This window comes from Rhea pennata, chromosome 8 (assembly GCF_028389875.1).
Source record: "Rhea pennata isolate bPtePen1 chromosome 8, bPtePen1.pri, whole genome shotgun sequence".
NCBI lineage: Eukaryota > Metazoa > Chordata > Aves > Rheiformes > Rheidae > Rhea > Rhea pennata.
The window spans coordinates 4,736,320-4,755,233 of NC_084670.1; the positions used below are offsets into that span (position 1 = coordinate 4,736,320).

General features: G+C 43.4%; 2 long non-coding RNA genes across 6 annotated transcripts in view; one reads left to right on the plus strand and one right to left on the minus strand.

Moving 5' to 3' along the window:
- The window catches only part of LOC134143696 (uncharacterized), a 170,504-nt gene that overhangs the window by 37,500 nt on the left and 114,090 nt on the right, over positions 1 to 18,914 (minus strand). For 3 of the 5 annotated variants that reach the window (XR_009959169.1, XR_009959166.1, XR_009959165.1), the window contains exons 4-6: positions 18,060 to 18,136; positions 16,704 to 16,840; positions 15,646 to 15,708 (exon numbers count right to left, since the gene is read on the minus strand). The exons of 1 other annotated variant lie outside the window; for it this stretch is intronic. This is a non-coding gene — a long non-coding RNA (uncharacterized LOC134143696). The remainder of the gene's footprint in view (positions 1 to 15,645; positions 15,709 to 16,703; positions 16,841 to 18,059; positions 18,137 to 18,914) is intronic. One more of the 5 variants, XR_009959168.1, reaches the window with a different exon arrangement.
- On the plus strand, positions 2,394 to 18,811 carry LOC134143697 (uncharacterized). Its single transcript, XR_009959170.1, has 3 exons — positions 2,394 to 2,476; positions 3,333 to 3,407; positions 18,617 to 18,811. It is a non-coding gene; the product is annotated as an uncharacterized LOC134143697 (long non-coding RNA).

The window sequence follows — 18,914 nt, forward strand, 5'->3', positions numbered from 1 at the left end:
TCCTCCACACCACAAGCAAAGTTCTGGAGCTGTTTCCTTAATCTTCACCCATCTGATCTCAGCATCATTTAAAGCTGCAATTAAGATTTATACTACTAGGCTAAGGTCACTCAGAAAACTAATGCCAAAGACTACATACACCGGACTCCATGCAGAGAGAAGAATCTCTGTCTGCTTTACCCAGACTGCTGTCCCCAAGAGGTGTTGCCTCCATGCCCTTCTCAAACCACTTGGGTGACTAACCGAGCCTACAAAGCTGTATCTCTACAGCTGAAGTTTGTATTCCTTTTTCATTTTTGGAAGGGACAGTCTGTTGTAATCAAATAATTCTATTCAAATTGAGGTAAGCTGCAGCTTAGCTTTTAACATTAGAAAAGCATACAACCTTTGTACAAGGTTGTTTCTTTGCTCTGTACAGATCTAAATAATGGCTAGCATTCAAAAACAATACATGTAAAACCCTGCCCCCTCTCAGTGCCTTCAAACATACCCAGTACCAGTTCTATCTCCCAGTTAGCTGTTATTTTCCTCTCATGCTTTCTCAACAGCTTCCTCACAGTCTTCTTCTCCCACTTTTCACATACAAATACTTTAGGGAATCCTCCTTTCTAAATAGGATTCAGGGTCCAACAGGTTTTGCAGCTCCTACGCCAGGCCCCGGCAATCCATTCTTCCAGTCCTGCAAGTTCTGGCATGCGACTCTTCTGGGCAGCACCAGTGCCCACAAAGTCCTGCAGTGCAGGAGATTTGGAAGAAGCTGGTCTTTCTGATGATCACTGAAACTATCATTTAGAAAAAATAGCAGATACAAAAGCCAAATCTACTATCTGCCCTTTCAGTTGCACCAGCTGCAGGCTGCTACAGGCTGTCTGTACTGGAGCTAAGGTAACCAACAGAGGACTTGCAAGCGGGCAGAGTAATGTTTCCCACAGGGCATCCATTTTCTGAAGCAACATCCGACTGAACTCTTTTAACGTAAATCCACAAGCTTTATCCTGCAAACCTTAAGTGAACATACAATTCAAAGTCTGATTTTCACTTTCTCCTGAGCCTTATCCCCAGAAGTGTTAAACATCCAAGATAAAAAGGCAATTGGAACCAAGCATGCTCATATCTTTGAAAAACAAAAAAGATCCAAAAAACACATTCCACAACCCCCAAAGTCTGTCTCATGGACAGAATGGCCTTTCCTAAACAGAAAGATACAGGAGGAAGGTAGCAGAGACACTCTACAGTGGGAGGAGCTGTAGATTTTTAAGACTGCACTGTTTCTAGATGTCACAGATTTCAGTTGCCAAACCAGCAACTGCCACAAGCACTGTACCAGTTGCTGCCCCTTGACATAGGGCCCTGGTGCTGTGGGACTTCCTTCCCGATAGGGCACTGAAAGTCACCTTGAAAGCAGTTCTGCAGACAGACTAAGGGAAACTTCTGAAGGACAACTAGGCGGCGTGCACGGGATCTTCCTTACGCCACCTTCTCCCACCCGCTGCTAGACATAGTGGAAATCTGCAGAACGTGGAGCTCCTTAAGAACAGCATCCAAAGAGCCAAGGGCCTGGCGGCAAGCGTTCGCTTCTCTGGTATGGGATTCAGGAGCTGGACTAGGACTGATTGTTATAAGGTCTCTGTGATCCATATGATCACAGGCATCGTGGTCCTGCAGTGCAGTCAAGACTGAGAGCACAGAGGAAAAAAAACCTGAGGAAAAACCTCACAGTAAAGCATCTTATTGGTGTCGTCATTCCCCTTTCATAGTTTTTCAGACGCTCTGGGAAGAACACAACAAAGGTATTAATAGCGGTAAGCCACCTCTTTCCACATCCTTGCTTCAAATCTCAAACAACTCGGTGCCTACAGCCCTCATATCCAGTTCTCTCCCCCACCCCTTTTTCCTTTGGTGTGGTCAGGCACTTCCCTCCATGCTCCTCTGTGCTGTCTCTCGCCAGTTCAGCCCTGGGATGTCTCAGCCAGCTCCCTCCACCCAGCGAGTCCTGCCCAAAACACGATCCTCCTGCTGGCGTGAGCTCACTGTGACCTTTCTGCAAAGCACAGCCCTGCTCTCCTCCTTGTGTTCGGAGAGCCTTGTGGAGCAGTGGCTTCTTTTCAGCTTGTTCACCTCATGTTTAACCAATTAATCTTTCTTCCTGCAAGGGAAACAGTACTTGGCACTGTAGAGGATTCTGGCTGGAGGTACTGGCTTGATGTGATTGATGGATTGTAGGTGAGGAGAGGGTTAAGAATATCCTGGAGCTGTGAGGGTATATGAGAATTTTGTCTGGAAGCAGTTTAAGTAACCTAAGGAGAATCTGATACAGACCAAAGACACACAAGTACAGATGCATTTAATAGAAGCCTCACTCCAGTCGGGATCTACAGCTGAGACTCATGCAGCAAAATGTGCCGACTGGAACATGCTGTGCTCCAGCCACTACGGCTAGAGGCAGAATGGGAGCCAGCATTATGTCCTGGCGCTGGTAAGTACTGAATGTTCATTTAACACACACGTTTGGGAATGTATATTTATGCATACATTTTGGGATGCGGTACATCTCACAGCAAACTTGGACTGCAGTTTGCCCTTCGATCTAAGAATTCATCTGTGAAGAAATCCCAGGGTTGTGTAGCTAAGAGCACAGCCTGACATGCTGTTCCAGCAGCAGCTGAGCCAGGTTAAGAGGTTACCACCTCCAGCCTGCCCACAGCTGTTTATCCACTGCCCCCCATTAGGGGTTACCACCCTTCCCAGTGAGCCAAATAACTGCATGTGCAGACACTCCCAAATCTGGCTCTGTCAGAATGATCTAGCTTAGCTAAACACTTTTTAGTAAGTTTATTGTTTAGGCTTTTTTGAACTAGATCATCTTGAGAGTGATACTTTCTTGACTTTGTTCAGCTGCAGCTGGAATAGCATCCCTGACCATGCTCCAATAAAATTAGGGCAAAATTGCATCTCGCACTCTCCAGTCAAAACCTGCAAGACTCATCTAAAGATAACATGTGTAATGTTAACTCCATAAACATTCCTTTGTTTATTATCTTGCTCTTCTCTATGTACTAGTGGAGATTCAAATATCTCATAACGAACTGATGAACTGTGTTTGCAGCAGTCAGTGCTGTTATCTGAGGACATCTAAGAGAATCACCACTCTGAAGAAACCATTGCAGAAATCCCCTTCGATGCCATCTTCCTTAGAGAATTTATACCTTCTTTTAGATACAGAATTGCAAGATTCCAGTAAGTCACAGAGGAACTTTAATAGAGACTGTCAGTGTATTTACACTATTATTATTATTATTATTATTATTATTATTGCTTTACTTCATTTTTAGGTCTTGGTATGTGGGACCTAGAAGACTTGTCAAGCCTGGGCCTCATGGCCTAGCTATGCCAGGAGGCAAAAAAAGGTAATTTGGGGAGACAAAAATATTTGCTTCATCGACCTCTATGTTTGGCTCGTTGGTAGGTTCGATTTGTATTCATGGCTGTGCATGTACTCTCAGGGAACACACATAATTCAGGCCAATTGTATGAGACTGGAGTACAAAGAGAAGCCCTGCTTAGGCTCTGACATTTACCAAGCCAAGAGGTTTGAGAATACAGCCAAGTCCATTGCCTAGCTTGGCAGTATGAACCAAAACACAAGCCTCGCCACTGGAATTGATTATATACACATGAACAGAAAATACATAAAATGATACATAAGGTTCTTGTAACCTCCAAGAACTGATGCCAGAATATTCTCATTGGCTTGGCCCTTCCTTGGCTCACCACCACAACTGAGCACAGAACTCAGCTGAGGCCACGCTTAAGTTTTCATCAGATTAACTCTTCAGCCCAGGTCAAAGCACCCCTTTTTGCATGCTCAAAGATCTAAATTTTCCCTCAAGCCTCCAGGGAAAGTATGCTCTAGTAGCTGACTAGATGAATATAGGATTTATAACCCTTAAAGCTAGTGCAAAAGGTACTATAGCTGCCCATGAGAGGGAAGTAAATGGAATGAGGATACGAGATATGTCTGAAAGGCTACCAACGCTTGTCCGCTCACCAGACTACTACCCTCTGCTGCTCTTTCATGTGGGTGCTAACGATACAGAGAACAAACTAGAGACAATCAAAGAAGACTTCAAGGCCTTGGGCATGGTGGTCAAGGGTCTGGGAGCCCAGGTGGTTTTCTCATTGGTCCTGCCAATTAGGGGGAGGCATGGGAGGAGGAGTAGGAAGATTTTCCAAATCAACAACTGGCTACGCCGCTGGTGTTGGCAACAGGGTTTTGGACTCTATGACCATGGAACATGGTTTGAAGGTCAGCAACTGGTGGGGAGAGATGGGATTCACCTCACCAAGCGGGGCACATTTGCCTTTGCAAACAGGTTGGCCAGCCTAGCAAAGAGGGCTTTAAACTAGGTAGGAGGGGGCAGGGGGGATGTCATAGAGGCACGGCAGACAACAAAACACAAGTTGGGTTGGGGGCCTCTTTGAAAGGCCTGTACACCAATGCACGTAGCATGGGGAACAAACAGGAGGAGCTGGAGATCTGCGTGCAGTCGCAGGGCCATGATCTCATTGTAATCACAGAGACATGGTGGGATAGCTCACATGACTAGAATGCTGCCATGGATGGCTATGTGCTTTTTAGGAGAGACAGGCCAGGAAGACGAGGTGGTGGAGTTGCTCTTTATGTGAGAGAGCAACTGGAATGCATCGAGCTCTGCCTAGGCGGGGAGGAGGAGGCAGCTGAGAGCTTATGGGTAAAGATCAAAGGGCAGGTTAGCATGGGGGACACAGTTGTGGGTGTCTACTACAGGCCACCAGGACCACACAGCAAGGCACAAACAGTCCAGGAGGCTCCTGCAATGCATTGCTGATAACTTCATGTCGCAAATGGTGGAGGAGCCTACAACGAAGGGTGTCCTGCTGGACCTTGTCCTTACCAACAGAGAGAGACTGGTTAGAGATGTGAAGGTTGGGGGCAGCCTTGGCCGCAGTGACCACGAGATGGTGGAGCTCAGGATCCTGCAGGAAAGAAGGCAACAAGCAGGATTGCAACCCTGGATTCCAGGAGAGCGGACTGTGGGCTCTTCAGAGACCTACTTGGAGGAATCTCATGGGTTAAGGCCCTAGAAAGAAGGCAGGTCCAGGAGAGCTGGCTAGTATTCAAACATCACTTCCTCCAAGCTCAAGAGTGATGCGTCCCTATGAGTAAGAAGTGCAGCAAAAGGGGCAGCAGACCAGCATGGGTGAGCAAGGAGCTCTTAGCCACATTCAGACAGAAGAAAATACACGGAATGTGCAAGAGGGGACAGGCTTCCTGGGAGGATTATAGGAATGCAGTTGGAATATGCAAAGATGCTGCGAGGAAGGCTAAGGCCCAGTTGGAGTTCAGTCTGGCAAGGAATATCAAGGACAACAGGAAGGGCTTATTCAAATACATCAGCAGCAAGACGAGGACAAGGGAAAATGTGAGCTGGCTACTGAATGGGGCGGGGGCCCTGGTAACAAGGGATACAGAGAAGGCAGAATTACTTCATGCCTTCTTTGCTTCAGTCTTCACTGCTAAGGGCAGCCCTCAAGAATCCTGGAGCCTGCATGTGAGGCAGAAAGTCTGAAGAAGGGAAGACTTTCTTTTGGTTGAGGAGGACAGGATTAGAGACCTTCTGGGCAGGCTAGACATCCACAAATCCATGAGCTGGGATGGGATGCACCCATGGGTACTGAGGGAGCTGGCGGATGTTGTTGCCAGGCTGCTCTCCATCATCTTTGAAAAGTCCTGGAGAACTGGAGAGGTGCCTGAGGACTGGAAGAAAGCCAATGTCACTCCAGCCTTCAAAAGGGGCAAGGAGGAGGACCCAGGCAACTATAGGCCGGTCAGCCTCACCTCCACCCCAGGAAGGGGATGGAACAGCTCCTTCTGGATGTCATCTCCAGACATATGGAGGAAAAGAAGGTGATCAGGAGTAGCCAGCATGCATTCACCAAGGGGAAATCCTGCTTAACCAACCTGATAGCCTTCTAGGATGGAATGACTGCCTGGGTAGATGAAGGGAGGGCAGTGGACGTTGTGTACCTTGACTTCAGCAAGGCTTTAGACACTGTCTCCCATAACATCCTCCTAGATAAGCTCAGCGAGTGCGTGTTAGACGACTGGACAGGGAGGTGGCTTGAGAACTGCCTGAAAGGCAGAACTCAGAGGGTCGTCATCAGTGGCGTGGAGTCTAGTTGGAGGCCTGTGGCTAGTGGTGTCTCCCAGCGCTCAGTACTGGGTCCCATCCTGCTCAACTTCTTTATCAGTGACCTGGATGAGGGGACAGAGTGCCTCCTCAGCAAGTTTGCTGATGATCCCAAGCTGGGAGGAGTGGCTGACACACCTGAGGGCTGTGCTGCCATTCAGAGAGATCTGGACAGGCTGGAGAGCTGGGCGGAGAGGAACCTCCTGAGGTTCAACAAGGGCAAATGCAAGGTCCTGCACCTAGGGAGAAATAACCCCATGCACCAGTAAAAGCTGGGGGCTGGCCTTCTGGAGAGCAGCTCTGCAGAGAAGGACCTGGGAGTGCTGGTGGATGACAAGTTGACCATGAGCCAGCGATGTGCCCTTATGGCCAAGAAAGCCAATGGTCTCCTGGGCTGCATTAGGAGGAGTGTTGCCAGCAGCTCGAGGGAGGTGATGCTGCCCCTCTCCTCAGCCCTGGGGAGGCCTCATCTCGAGTCCTGTGTTCAGTTCTGGGCTCCCCAGTCCAAGAGACATGAAGCTACTGGAGAGAGTCCAGCGTAGGGCTACAAAGATGATCAGAGGGCTGGAGCACCTGCCCTAAGAGGAACGGCTGCGAGAGCTGGGCCTGTTTAGCCCGAGGAAGAGCAGACGGAGGGGGGATCTGATCAATGTGTACAAGTACCTGAAGGAAGGGTGTCAAGGGGATGGGGACAAACTCTTTTCAGTTGCCCCGTGTGACAGGACAAGAGGCAGTGGGCAGAAATTGAAGCACAGGAAGTTCTGCCTGACCGTGAGGGGGAATTTCTTCCCTGTGAGAGTGACGGAGCACTGGAACAGGTTGCCCAGAGAGGTTGTGGAGTCTCCTTCTCTGGAGATCTTCAAGGCCTGCTTGGGTGCAACCCTGTCTAACATGCTCTAGGTGACCCTGCTGAGCAGGGAGGTTGGACTAGATGATCTCCAGAGGTCTCTTTAAACCTTCCTGATTCTTTGATTCTATGAATTAAATGAGATTAGGAATCTACACAGCAGCATAGCCAGGGAAGTGTCTATGTTAAACAGACAAACCTCAAAATACTTAATAAGCCATCCTCAGATAAAAGGCATTTTTCCCATGATATAGATCATTTTTATCTCTCAACATGAGCTGGGGTCTTTGACTATGCATTCGTTAGCTTAATTATACTTAATAGCTCAGTTAGGAAGCTTAACTCATACTGACTACCACACTGTTTTGAAAAACTAAACCTGCAGGCACTGAAATGTAACATTTCTTGGAAGAATATGGTCTCTTAATAAAACCCTTTCCAGTACAAATATTTGTTCCTTTATGTAGTATCTCACTATTCTCCAGAAAGATAAATTTTCCTCAGTTTGAAATATTTGATACGATTAACATAAAACACTATGAAGAGCTTGAAAGCAGACATTATTATTTTACCAAATTTTATTACAATAACAGGGACACTCAGCATTTCCCTGGAAATGACCAGAGATAACTTGTTAAGCATTTTCCAGAAACCCTTGTGCCAAGTGCTGTTGGAAGCTGAGATGATCACTCTAGAGTTCCTCTGAAAAATGACTCAAGCCTGTATCCACAGACCTCAATTCAAGCCTTTATCCGTAGACCTTGATGAGTTACATCATCTAGGTTTGCTTGTGTACAAGCACCTTTCCATTCTGAAACACCAAGTCTCAGCATTTGAAAGAAGTAAAATTTTCCTGGAGTGCGGCCTTGGGAGAACTAGTAATTAGCAAGCTATCTTTTGGACAAGGCTTCTAATGCCCACAGTTTCTTGGTAATAGTCCTAGCCTTGGTCTGGCAGGAGTGACAATGCATGTTAATATTGGCCGTTAAGAGCCAGCAAAACTCTACTCAGAGTTTGCTGTCCATAGTGTTGGAGTCCAACATTCAGGTATCATCATCTTTTTGGAAACATGCTGCTCTTGTACCAGCTAACCCAGGTTAAACGATCTAATCTACAGGGCTAGATAAGGTGAAGACTCTCATTATAGCCTCTCAGCTGATACTTTGTCTGACTTCAGTCCAAGCTTGCTGGACTGAACTCTTAGATTTTTCTTAGATTCTTAGAAAAATTCTTAGATTTTTCTGCTCTCCTCATCACATCACTCTTCAGCAGTAAATAAGTGATAGACCAACCAGCCACCCACCTGCTCTATGTTGTTGGTATTGACTTCTCACTCAAAGTGAATTACAAACATTTCTCCTATTTTATTATCTGATAAGAAAAAGTTTTTATTTATCCCCCAATTAAAACTTAATCTGCATTTTAATTAGAACAAGGTGACACACACGATGAGGAAAGGTGTCACTCACATTGGCTGCAACTCCTAGCCCAGAGTCAGAAGTAGAAAGTTACGTATGTTCTTCCACGAAATCTCTGCCAGCTCAGGGATACTCCTCTCTGCTCACCAAAAACTATTGACAGTGAATATCAAGCTCAAGCCAAAGGGCTTCCACCCACCTGGGTACTTCATAGTTGCTTGCTTTAAGCATTTCCTTTCAAAATCTCTCAGCTGAACACATGAACAGCTGGACAAATAAGCAGCTTTGATTAAATAAAAGAGTAGTGAGAAGATTAGTCTTTGCAGACACAAGCTCCATCCAACACAGTGTCCAGGCTTCTGCCTCTCTTCCTTCAAATGCCTCCTTGCAATTCATCTCTCTGTCACTTAAAAACAACACCACAGCTCTTAAGCCATACCCAGGCTGAGTTGTCTTGCAGAGTGCACCTATATGATGTTCTCATTACAGTTCTTCCTCTCCTAGGCTACTCTTAACATTGTTAATGTGTCACAACTAGTTCAGGTCTCTCAGCACACTCTTCTCAGCCTACAAAGTAGACATGACCAGAGAGAAGTAGCAATGAAAGCCAAAGTTCATACTGCCCCACCTCAATGACCACAAGCTGGGAGAAGGCACCAGCAGTGTCTTAGGCGACTGGTACCAGCTGCGGAATGCAGTGACTTGTGGCCCGGGCTGCAGAGGTGGCTGCACAGGCACAGCCTCAGGCAAGCCAGGCAGCCCAGTTCCACGTACTGTGTGCATGACACAACAACGAAAGACTCGGTGGCTCATAAAAATGTTTTTTAAAAGACTACCTACAGAACTGCAGTGGCAGGGGACAAAGACTGGCTTCCTGGTACTCCTTCCAAACACTGTTCTCCTGCAATGTGCATTCTTCTGTCCACGTTTCAGACGGACTACCACATTCCCAGGGAGGTACTGAGACTGATCATCGGCTAGATGCAAACTGGTGTGCCACCACTGCAATTAAAGTAGCCATGCTAATTGACACTATGCTCTGCCTCACAGGTCTACTCACGTGAGCAAAGACAGACATTTTAGTATGTTTATTGGGTTTTGTCTTTGGATTGTGGCTTCTTCCAGAATAGGAAACTCACTTCAGCCAGCTTCACTGGCTTCTCTGACATTCTTTACATGCATTTATCACTCACACACTAAAATAATTTACTACTACTTCTGTTACTCCTAAGGGTAATGATACGATAGCAATCAATTCCTCTTCACATTTTAAAAACTCCCCTATTCTGATAACAGCGTACAGCAGAAGTTCAATAGTGCATTCCTACTCTTGTATTTAATGAGGTTTAGTCCCTTCCAATTTAAAGATCATAGAACAGAATCATAGAATCAGTAAGGTTGGAAGGGACCTCTGGAGATCATCTAGTCCAACCCCCTGCTCAGCAGGGTCACTGAAAGTGAAAAGATATTTCACTTGAAAGTGTTTTTGCCTTATAATAAACAGATAATAAACAGATTCCTGGTTTCTTGTAATAAAAACAGCAAAGGCTATAACTGCAACCTTTTAAAGGGGCACATGGGACTATTCTTTAATTTTACTCTTTGGCTGTGGAATCTATACTCATTAAAAGTGAAATGTTGAGATCTGCTTATTATTAGTGCTTGTAAAGTTTGCATTTCTACCCCTCTAAACCGAAGGCAAAATGGGATGATGTGTTTTCACTTTCCATATTCAGACATTTTTACTTCCTGTTGCAATGTGGCACCAAAAAGCAAAATATGGATTTCCTAGAGTGCAAAGAAACAAGTGACTAACCATGCCTATTTTCCTTCAGAAAAATTCTTTGCAATAGTGTTACTTTAGAGATGTAAAATATTTTCAATTGTTTATAAACAACAAATTCTGGCTGTTAACTGGGAGAAAGGATAACAAAATGGACCAACTCTTTACTTGTACGATCCTGGATCCATGGACAAATCAACACCACAGGTACAGTCTTTCTGTACCCCATGATTTTCATTTGTGACATATGATTTGACTGTATTTTAAAAGGAAATTTTGGGAAGTCTACTGTCTCCTGCAGCTGGGAAAAAACTCAAATTTCTGTTTCATGAGAAACTGGTATTTCAAAATTTGTTTTCATTCCTAAACAGAACCATAATAATCCAATCAATCTTCTTAACGCAAACACTCTTAACACAACATGTTTTTCAGAACAAACTATACATTTCAGGATTTACTGGTAACATAAATTGCTGTCAAAGCAAATATTTTTCCAGTGGTTTTTGAGTTTGTGTGATCAGGGTTGCAATGAATTTTGGTATTTCCCATATAAAGAAACTAAAAATAAAAAGGTATTATGTGCCAATTGAATTATTTCCATTGGATCAAATGAACACATCTAATTCTGATTTCAAAACTTAATTCTCAACATTTATTAAAGGAACTAAGAAATAGGTAAATATGAACAATCATTCAAAATGAAAAAATACACTGTCCCTTCTGAAAATACTGGCATGAAATTATTGACATTATCAAAGGATCTTAAAAAAAAAAAACTAAATGAAACTAAATTGTTGCTGAAAAGTTCCCAAAGAAATTTTTAGTTTAAATAAAACCATATTTTGGGAGAAAAACATTTCTCATCTCTATGTCTCACACATCTAGCGCAGCGTTATCCCAAGAGTCCCTACCCGACTCATTAATACAGGGGACTGCGAGCAGGGCCATACCTTTCATTCTGAATTGCCTTATTTTTAGTGCCCTGTGCCAGAACGCGGTGGTAATTTGGGGATTTTGTTTTGGTTTTTTTGGTTTTGGCTCGGCGTGAGTCATCTGTGCTACACAAAGATGTCCCTGCTGTTTGTAAACAGTAGGTTGTGACCTGTTCCTAAAAACTAGCCCGGGTTTTACCAGAAGGGTGCCCATCTGTGCTCTAGGCTTGTTTTCTCGGCGTTCGCTGTGCATTTAGCTACCTATTGAATTCTACGTGTTCTTGTAAATGTAAGAGCAGAATAAATTCAGGAACCACAGCACTTTCAGCTGCTCCACCTCATTCTCGCACGAGAGAGATTTCTAAACTGTTCACTACAGTCAGCGAGTACAGATATGCGTGAGCAGCAAACCACGACTGCCTCCTAAGCATTTCTCATCTGCACACTTCTTTGCAGCATTTTACTCAGGATTGGTCTCGGGGGGTAGATTCCAGGTATTTATTTTTGCAACACGGGTGTATTGAAACCAATTAAGTAAAATGCAAAATAGCGTATTATCAATGGAAACAGAAATGCCGAGCCAAATCATAAGTTTCAGACAGCAATGTAACAGTTTAAGTGCTTCTCTAGAACAGGGTACCCAGCCTTGTCAGTCCTGGGGTGAGATGCTCTCGCAATCCTTGGGATCATACGGATCAGCAGCCAGGTAGCTAGGGCACCTCACTGGATACATCTACCACTGGAATTCAACTTACACACCTTATAAGCTATACTTTAGACATTCCCCCTTTACACCGAGGCAAACGGCAGGGTCTACGCAGAACTGTTAAAATCAGACTGGAAAAAAAAAAATAATAAAGTGGAAGAGGCCTTGCAATACTTCCAGTAAGAGTCTCAAGCAGCGACACTGCGTACTGATCCCCTCTCATGCTGTGTCAGCGTTTCTGCTTCCATGCTAAAAACTGGAAGTGAAAAGTTATCTTGTTAGAATAACTCAGAATCAGGAAGAAGTATGGAGCCAGGCTGCAAAATGAGGAAAAAAATCAGAGGGAAGTAGGTGACCAAAAAGGAGGAAGAAGACGGTTTCTAAATAATGCTTGTCCTTGCCTGAGTGGATACCAGAGTTACCAGCTAACCAATCTGATAGAAGGAAATCTGTATCTTAACTCTGTTTCTTATGGCAATGCAAAGAAACATCTCCTGTTCGTGTCATTTCTCTAGCTCAGTTTCTTTACTGCCCCCAAGGGAACAATACCCCCCTCATAAGAATTCCAAGAAATTTAACTTTTAAGTTTTTGTCATCTGAAAGATTGAGCAGCAGAAATGCATTTTTTTTCATAACAGTTTCTAAATAACAAAGTTTTTGATCTTCTTAACATTATCCAGAAATAAGCCAGATATTCCTGTTCAGCTGAACCCAGCTGGCTGTGTGGAAAACATTTCAGAATCTGCCACAAATCTTTTTTTCCCTAATGCTTGTTAATTTAGTTAAAACAAATCAATTAAATGCTCTAATTACAACTGAAATATATAATTGTATTATGCACTCAGTTTAGTGCATACTAACGAAGCAAACACCACCTTCTTATTACTCACTCTTGAAAACTAAACTCAAGTGGGAGCTGAAAAATATTTTCCTGTATCTTCAAATAAGGCACTTGATCCATTTTTTACCATCCACTGTTTCTAAACATGCAACTCAAGCAAAACAGGCAGAAAAACACAAGTTCTCTAGGTATTCTTTCTTTCTTATTGTCAAAATTCAAAAGATTTTAAAATGTACTAAGGTGGGCCAGCTTACTTATATATTAGAGACTATATTTAATATATATTTTTAAAGGGGCCAGCTGTATCTTTTGCCAAAAACCCTTTAGAAAGGATAAACTTAAAAAGACAATACAGAATCACTCTAAAATTACTTTGCTCATATGTCTACCTTGAGGTAGGCTCTTAAATGGGTATGGCTTGATTTAAAAAATTGTTAACACGCTCTGCTGCTGTGTGTTGACTTCTGTTAGGTGAGAGTGCTCAAACTACTCGTCGTCATACCCGCTAGCATTTTGCAGGTAAATCTTCCTCTCAGCTACATATATGTAGCCTATATGAAACCAACTGACCTACCTACCATGAGAAAGAACAGTTCAAAACAGAATTTGCATAACTTACTACAAAAACAGCTGGTGAAACACACTACCAAAGGATTGCCATCTTAGTACCACTGCAGCTTTGTCTACTTACTCCCCTATTCATGATCAGAAAAACCTGCCAAAACCATTAAAAGAGGTAGAACTGATGGGACAGCACTGGACTCTTCTCAGCAGTGCCCAGCGACAGGACAAGAGGCAACAGGCACAAACTGAAACACAGAAAGTTCCACCTGAAAACAAGGAGAAACTTCTTTACTGTGAGAGTGACAGAGCACTGGAGCAAGTTGCCCAGAGAGGTAGTGGAGTCTCCTTCTCTGAAGATATTCAAAGCCCGCCTGGACATGATCCTGTGCAACATGCTCTAGGCGACCCTGCTTGAATAGGGGGCTTGGACTAAATGATCTCCAGAGGTCCGTTCCAACCTCAACCACTCTGTGATTCTGTGGTTCTGTGATGCCGTCAAGGCACGGAAGTTGTCGGTGGACTTATTTGCTCTGACCAGTCAATGGATCAAGACCAAGATCCTACAGCTATAGACCAGCTCTCCTTGTCATGGGCATTCCTAACACTAGCATCAGCTGGAGGTGCTGAGAAGGTTGCCCTTATGCCTTTTTGTCCCTCCTCAAGCTATTGATGCCACGGTCATTGCTGTAGCTGGTACTTCAGGTCCCTACAGCAGTGAGGACATTATGGGGTGATGGGTTGGGTCTCACCCAGGGGCTAAGAGGAATCAAGGGAATGGGGAGTGTCTATGGACTACAAAATCTGACACATGGCATCGTGACACAAAAAACAGCGGGCTTAATTTGCCACAGCCTTAAACCCTTTACAGCCATATAGAGCTATGTAAAGTGGACATGCATTCTTAGAACGTCAACTCATGGGAGCAAAGGCAGTCTCCTTAATTTGTTACAGCGCATCACACAATGGAGCCAGGGTTTTTCAGCATAAGAGCAACATTTGATGTATTAATAATAATTGCGATGAGGCAGCATTTAGACCCCCTCGCATCAGAAAGCATACAACAGAGAAGAATTTGCCCTGCAGGCTACAAATCTGAGACACCTCCCCAAATATATTTCTGTTAGGCATAATGTTTCCTACCAGGAATGAGCAACTCAGAGTTCTGAACTCTTTATACCTTGGAAGTGTCCTCTGTTTTGTGATCAGCAGACTGCTTCATACCAAATCTAATTTAGATGAAAAGTATTTTGGTGAGTGTACTTTGCCTGCCTAAACAGAAATATTATAGCAGCTACTTAGAAGGTAATTGATAAACTCATAAAATTACTACCATTCAAACTGCAAATCAGTTAGCAAAATTCAATGAAAGTTTACACATTTTATTGCACTAATGATATAAATGCATAAATTTACAGAGAACAGCATCGAGGCATTTGGCAGTCTTCCACTGTATTTACTTAAAGGTGATAATGCATTTAAAAAGCACTTGAAGCAGAATTTGTATTAAGCACTGCTAAACTTGCACAGATTTATTAGCACAAGCTTTTAGACTGTCTCTGCCCTGAAGCAAACCCTTTTTTATTTCTGGAAATTAAAAAAAAATAGAGTGATATATCATTTTAAGACACATCAGAGAGCTCAGTATGGTAGTTAACTTAAAATACTGTATTTCTTCATGATAAGTGTAATTTTGTAGCCTTTAGCTTTTATGTAACTGACTGATAGGACTGCCTAAGAAATGTTGAAAATACCCACAGGACTTCTCATTTACACATTGGTGAAAACATGGTAGTTTGGAAAATTCTCTAGCTTCTCTAGAGACTAACGATCTAACACCTCTAGCACCTTAAAAGCACTGACTTTTCAAGCAGTGTTGAAGTCCTGATGAAAAATCACATGCTTTCAATGGTGTTGCAAGTAAGGCATTTCACAGCCTTGTGAGACAATTCAGCTGAAGAACCTCCTTAATCCTCACAACAGATATGAGCACATATTGCAATAAAATATTTGCAGGTATTTAATGGTTTGCAAAATCTTTCTATTAACATTTGCTGGACCGAGTGCATGTAAAAAGAAATATCATAAATACTAAATATGTATCTTAGTGTAAAACCACAAGCTGGATATGCACCTGCGTGGATATTTTCACTGAAGAGAGATCAGTGGGAGATCTCGAAAAATCAGTGGGAGGTAGGGCTTAGGACTTCTCTCACAGTTGGAACAAAACAAAGTGAGTAAGATGGTCTGTCAAAAAATCTAGGATTTGTGTGTGCTGTGCGTCACACAACAGTCACAGGCCACAGCAGCTTGCAACTGAATCTCACCTGTTGGTTGCAGAGTTGCTGACATCGTGTCCTGCATCTTCAAGCCAGCACAATTACTTCAGGCTGCCATGGTAAAAGCGAAAGAGCATCTATTTCAAGTAACGGCAGAAGTTCTTCGTTGTCTGCAATAGCTTATTTCACCTCTTCTTTCTAGCATTCTGCCCCAATCTGCCTTCCACTCAAGTCTAACAGCACCCAGGCTGTTTTAACGCAAAGCAGAAACTTTAGCAAGAATCAGGAAGGCAGTTTGAGATGGAAGAGGTGTGCCCAGATCATCTTGTCCATTCCCCAAAATATAATCTAGGGAGTTTAGCCCATTCTACTTAAAACTGATTCAGACAGTGGCTTTGCCATTATTTATAGACATTGACCAAAGCTTTAGAGTGTGGATCCATGTGCTGCTACATCACTCAAAGCAGAGAAAAGTTAGAGCTTCCATTCCAAGCCTCTTCCTGACATATTTATTACCCAGGTGAATTTAACAGAAAGACTCTGGACATTTTCCACGTGCCGTCCTCCACTGAAGCAGCACTCCCCACTGCCTCCTGCCCTGTACAGTCAGCAACGCACAGTGTGTTTGTAAACACAGCTCTTCTGATCTGCTGCAGATATGCATGCCCGGCACTTGTATTTTTTTGTATATATTCACAGGGTAGGTACCCTTGTCTTGGCTGGTACAGCTTTGGAATGGGTAAACTGCAATGAGTAGATGTCAGAGATTTCTCTTCCCTTTACTGAAGAAATTCTCTCTAGGATTCATCTCACCAAGATCTTTAAATATAACTAAGAGCAGAATTTGGCTCAGGGAATATTTCCCTGTTTTATTCCTTACAGCTTTTCATTACAGTACTCTAAATCCATAACAAAATCAGGAGTGTTTTTATGGTGCTTTGTATTAGAGCGCTGCTAATAAGTTGCTCCATTAAAAACAGTAAATATAAATCACTTATTCATTTTATGCATTTTTAGCTCACTTGAGAATATTTTTGGCTAGGCTGAGAAACAAGTAAGGGTATTAATTATTATCTTACTACAGTAATCAGTTAATAAGGACTTACGAGAGCTGTTTGTTAGGAGGCTCAGTGCTGCCCTGAAGCTACTGAAGTCATTGTCTGGGGAAGAACACCACTGCTGCAATCAGTTGGAGTCTGATGGCACCAAACCAAAACCCTCGAGGCCTCTGTCTGCCAATTAGCTGAAAGGAGAGAGCAGACACCAGGTCTGAGCTGGGGAACTGTAAACAAGCGAACAGGTAGGAACTCCCAACCGTAGGTCTTCTCACAGAGAAGAAACGTCTGGGGCCACCTTCAAGGAGGTTGGTAGTGTTCAGTCAACAGGGAGTGGTGTGGGAAGAAGAGAGACAAGAAGCTGGTTTCTTCGAGCTCCCTCCAAACTGCTGGAGACCTTGCTTGGGATCTACGATCTCCGTGCCAACGTGCAGGGCTCTGCACCTCTGCAGCTGCAGGTCTCTCATCTCTCCCCTGCACCAGCTCACAGGCCACTCCATGGTCAAATAAAGTCAGTATCTGACAAAGCTGAGCTCCTGGATGAATATGCAGCTCTGCTTTCTCCAAGTGTCTGAATTCCTCCCCCGTCTTCTTAATGCCCTAAGACTAGCTCCTTCTTCTGGTGAGAGGATCTCAATCGCTTTCAGTCGCTTATTGAAGGGAACAGATCCTTAATTCACTCTCCTGCTATACCACTGCCCGGTAAACATCCATACCGGTGTGGTAATGACCAAAAGCCTTCTGTCTAACCATGGTCAGGTGGCCTTTGCATCCAATAGACTTCCAGAGCTCTAGCCCACATAAACCACTCTCATAACTGGCACCTTCAATCCAGAGGCCAAGGACAGAATAAGTCTAAGGAATAAATAACCTTCTTCAGATGAAAGTTTCCCAAAGTTAAGATTCAAGGACAGAAGTGCACAGAGGGATCTTACTGTACTTCTGTCTGTTTTCTGCCTGTTTAGTGATCAATAACTTCTATCATCCATTCACCATAGCTGCAGCAGTGGTGACAAGAATTAAATACTTCCACTAGTGACTTGCAGAAGGAAGGTTAACTCAGGCTCCTGAAGCCAAAGGAAAACCACAGCAGTCTGCCTTCAACCTAGGGTGTGTCAAGGAACCTGTCCATAAGGGAAGCATTTCTGGTTACGAATTATACTCTAGAAAATCCCAAGGGCCCTTTAAGAGGTGCTCCAGGGGTAGCCTATACTAGAAGTTACATTTTCCCCATGAAATAGAAAAAATATTACAATAGTTGATGGAAGAAGGGAGGGGTAGAAGTCACTCTCTGATGTACTATATACCAAATAATCTAGTTTCTTTCTGCCCAGCATCAACAGAGGATAATTTTATGTAATTCTCATTTTGCAAATGCTACATGGAGAAATAAAGGGGTTATATTACCTATCCAAGGACATACAAGGATTTGTAGTCAGGCCAAGAGGTGAACCTAGATCTCCTGACTTCATCCAGTGGGATCTCTGTTGAGTAGAAATTTTTTCTCTCGTGAGATTTGGCAAGAATTTCAACAAATATGAGGTGGATGCTTTGTGATCCAGAGCAGACGCTGTCCCAGGAGAGCTCTTCCTCCACAGAGGAACTTGGATGGAAAATAAATATTAGATATATCAAATTCATTATTTAATAATTTACCACTTTTTATGCTGGAGCAGTTTGCTTAGAAGCACAACAAGATTTCTGAAACCTCTAAATCTGATCTTGCTGCTGGAATTCATCTAGTAGGAAGAGCGCCTTGTTTGCATATATAGCAAATTTTCACTAATCCTTTCATTCTTTTTACCTACCTCTGCCTAGAGTGCTAGTATGTGACGCAGAGGCTGTTTCCTTCCATGTAGCTCTACAGCACTTAGCACTGTGGGACCTGATTTTAGATGGGAGCTACTGTAAAATCAATATAACAACAACAACAACAACAATAACGTTTTATTTGCCCCCAAAAGGAGACCTGAAAGGCATCCCTTCTTGGACAATGACTGCTCTGACAGTCCTAGAGAAACGCCTCCTTAATACAGACAGTGAGACTCTTCAGAACGACTGTACAGGACAGTTTAAATGATACTTTACATGACGGCTTCACTTTTAAGGAGAATAAAGTGATTCTTTCCCTTAAATTCAGAAAGCACTGACTATTTCTCATTCAGAAACTGTCATCTGGCAAGAGTAATGAATACAATCAAGATAAACTACTTCATTAAAATAGAGATACAGAAATTCAGTAAATATATTTCTGCATAACTA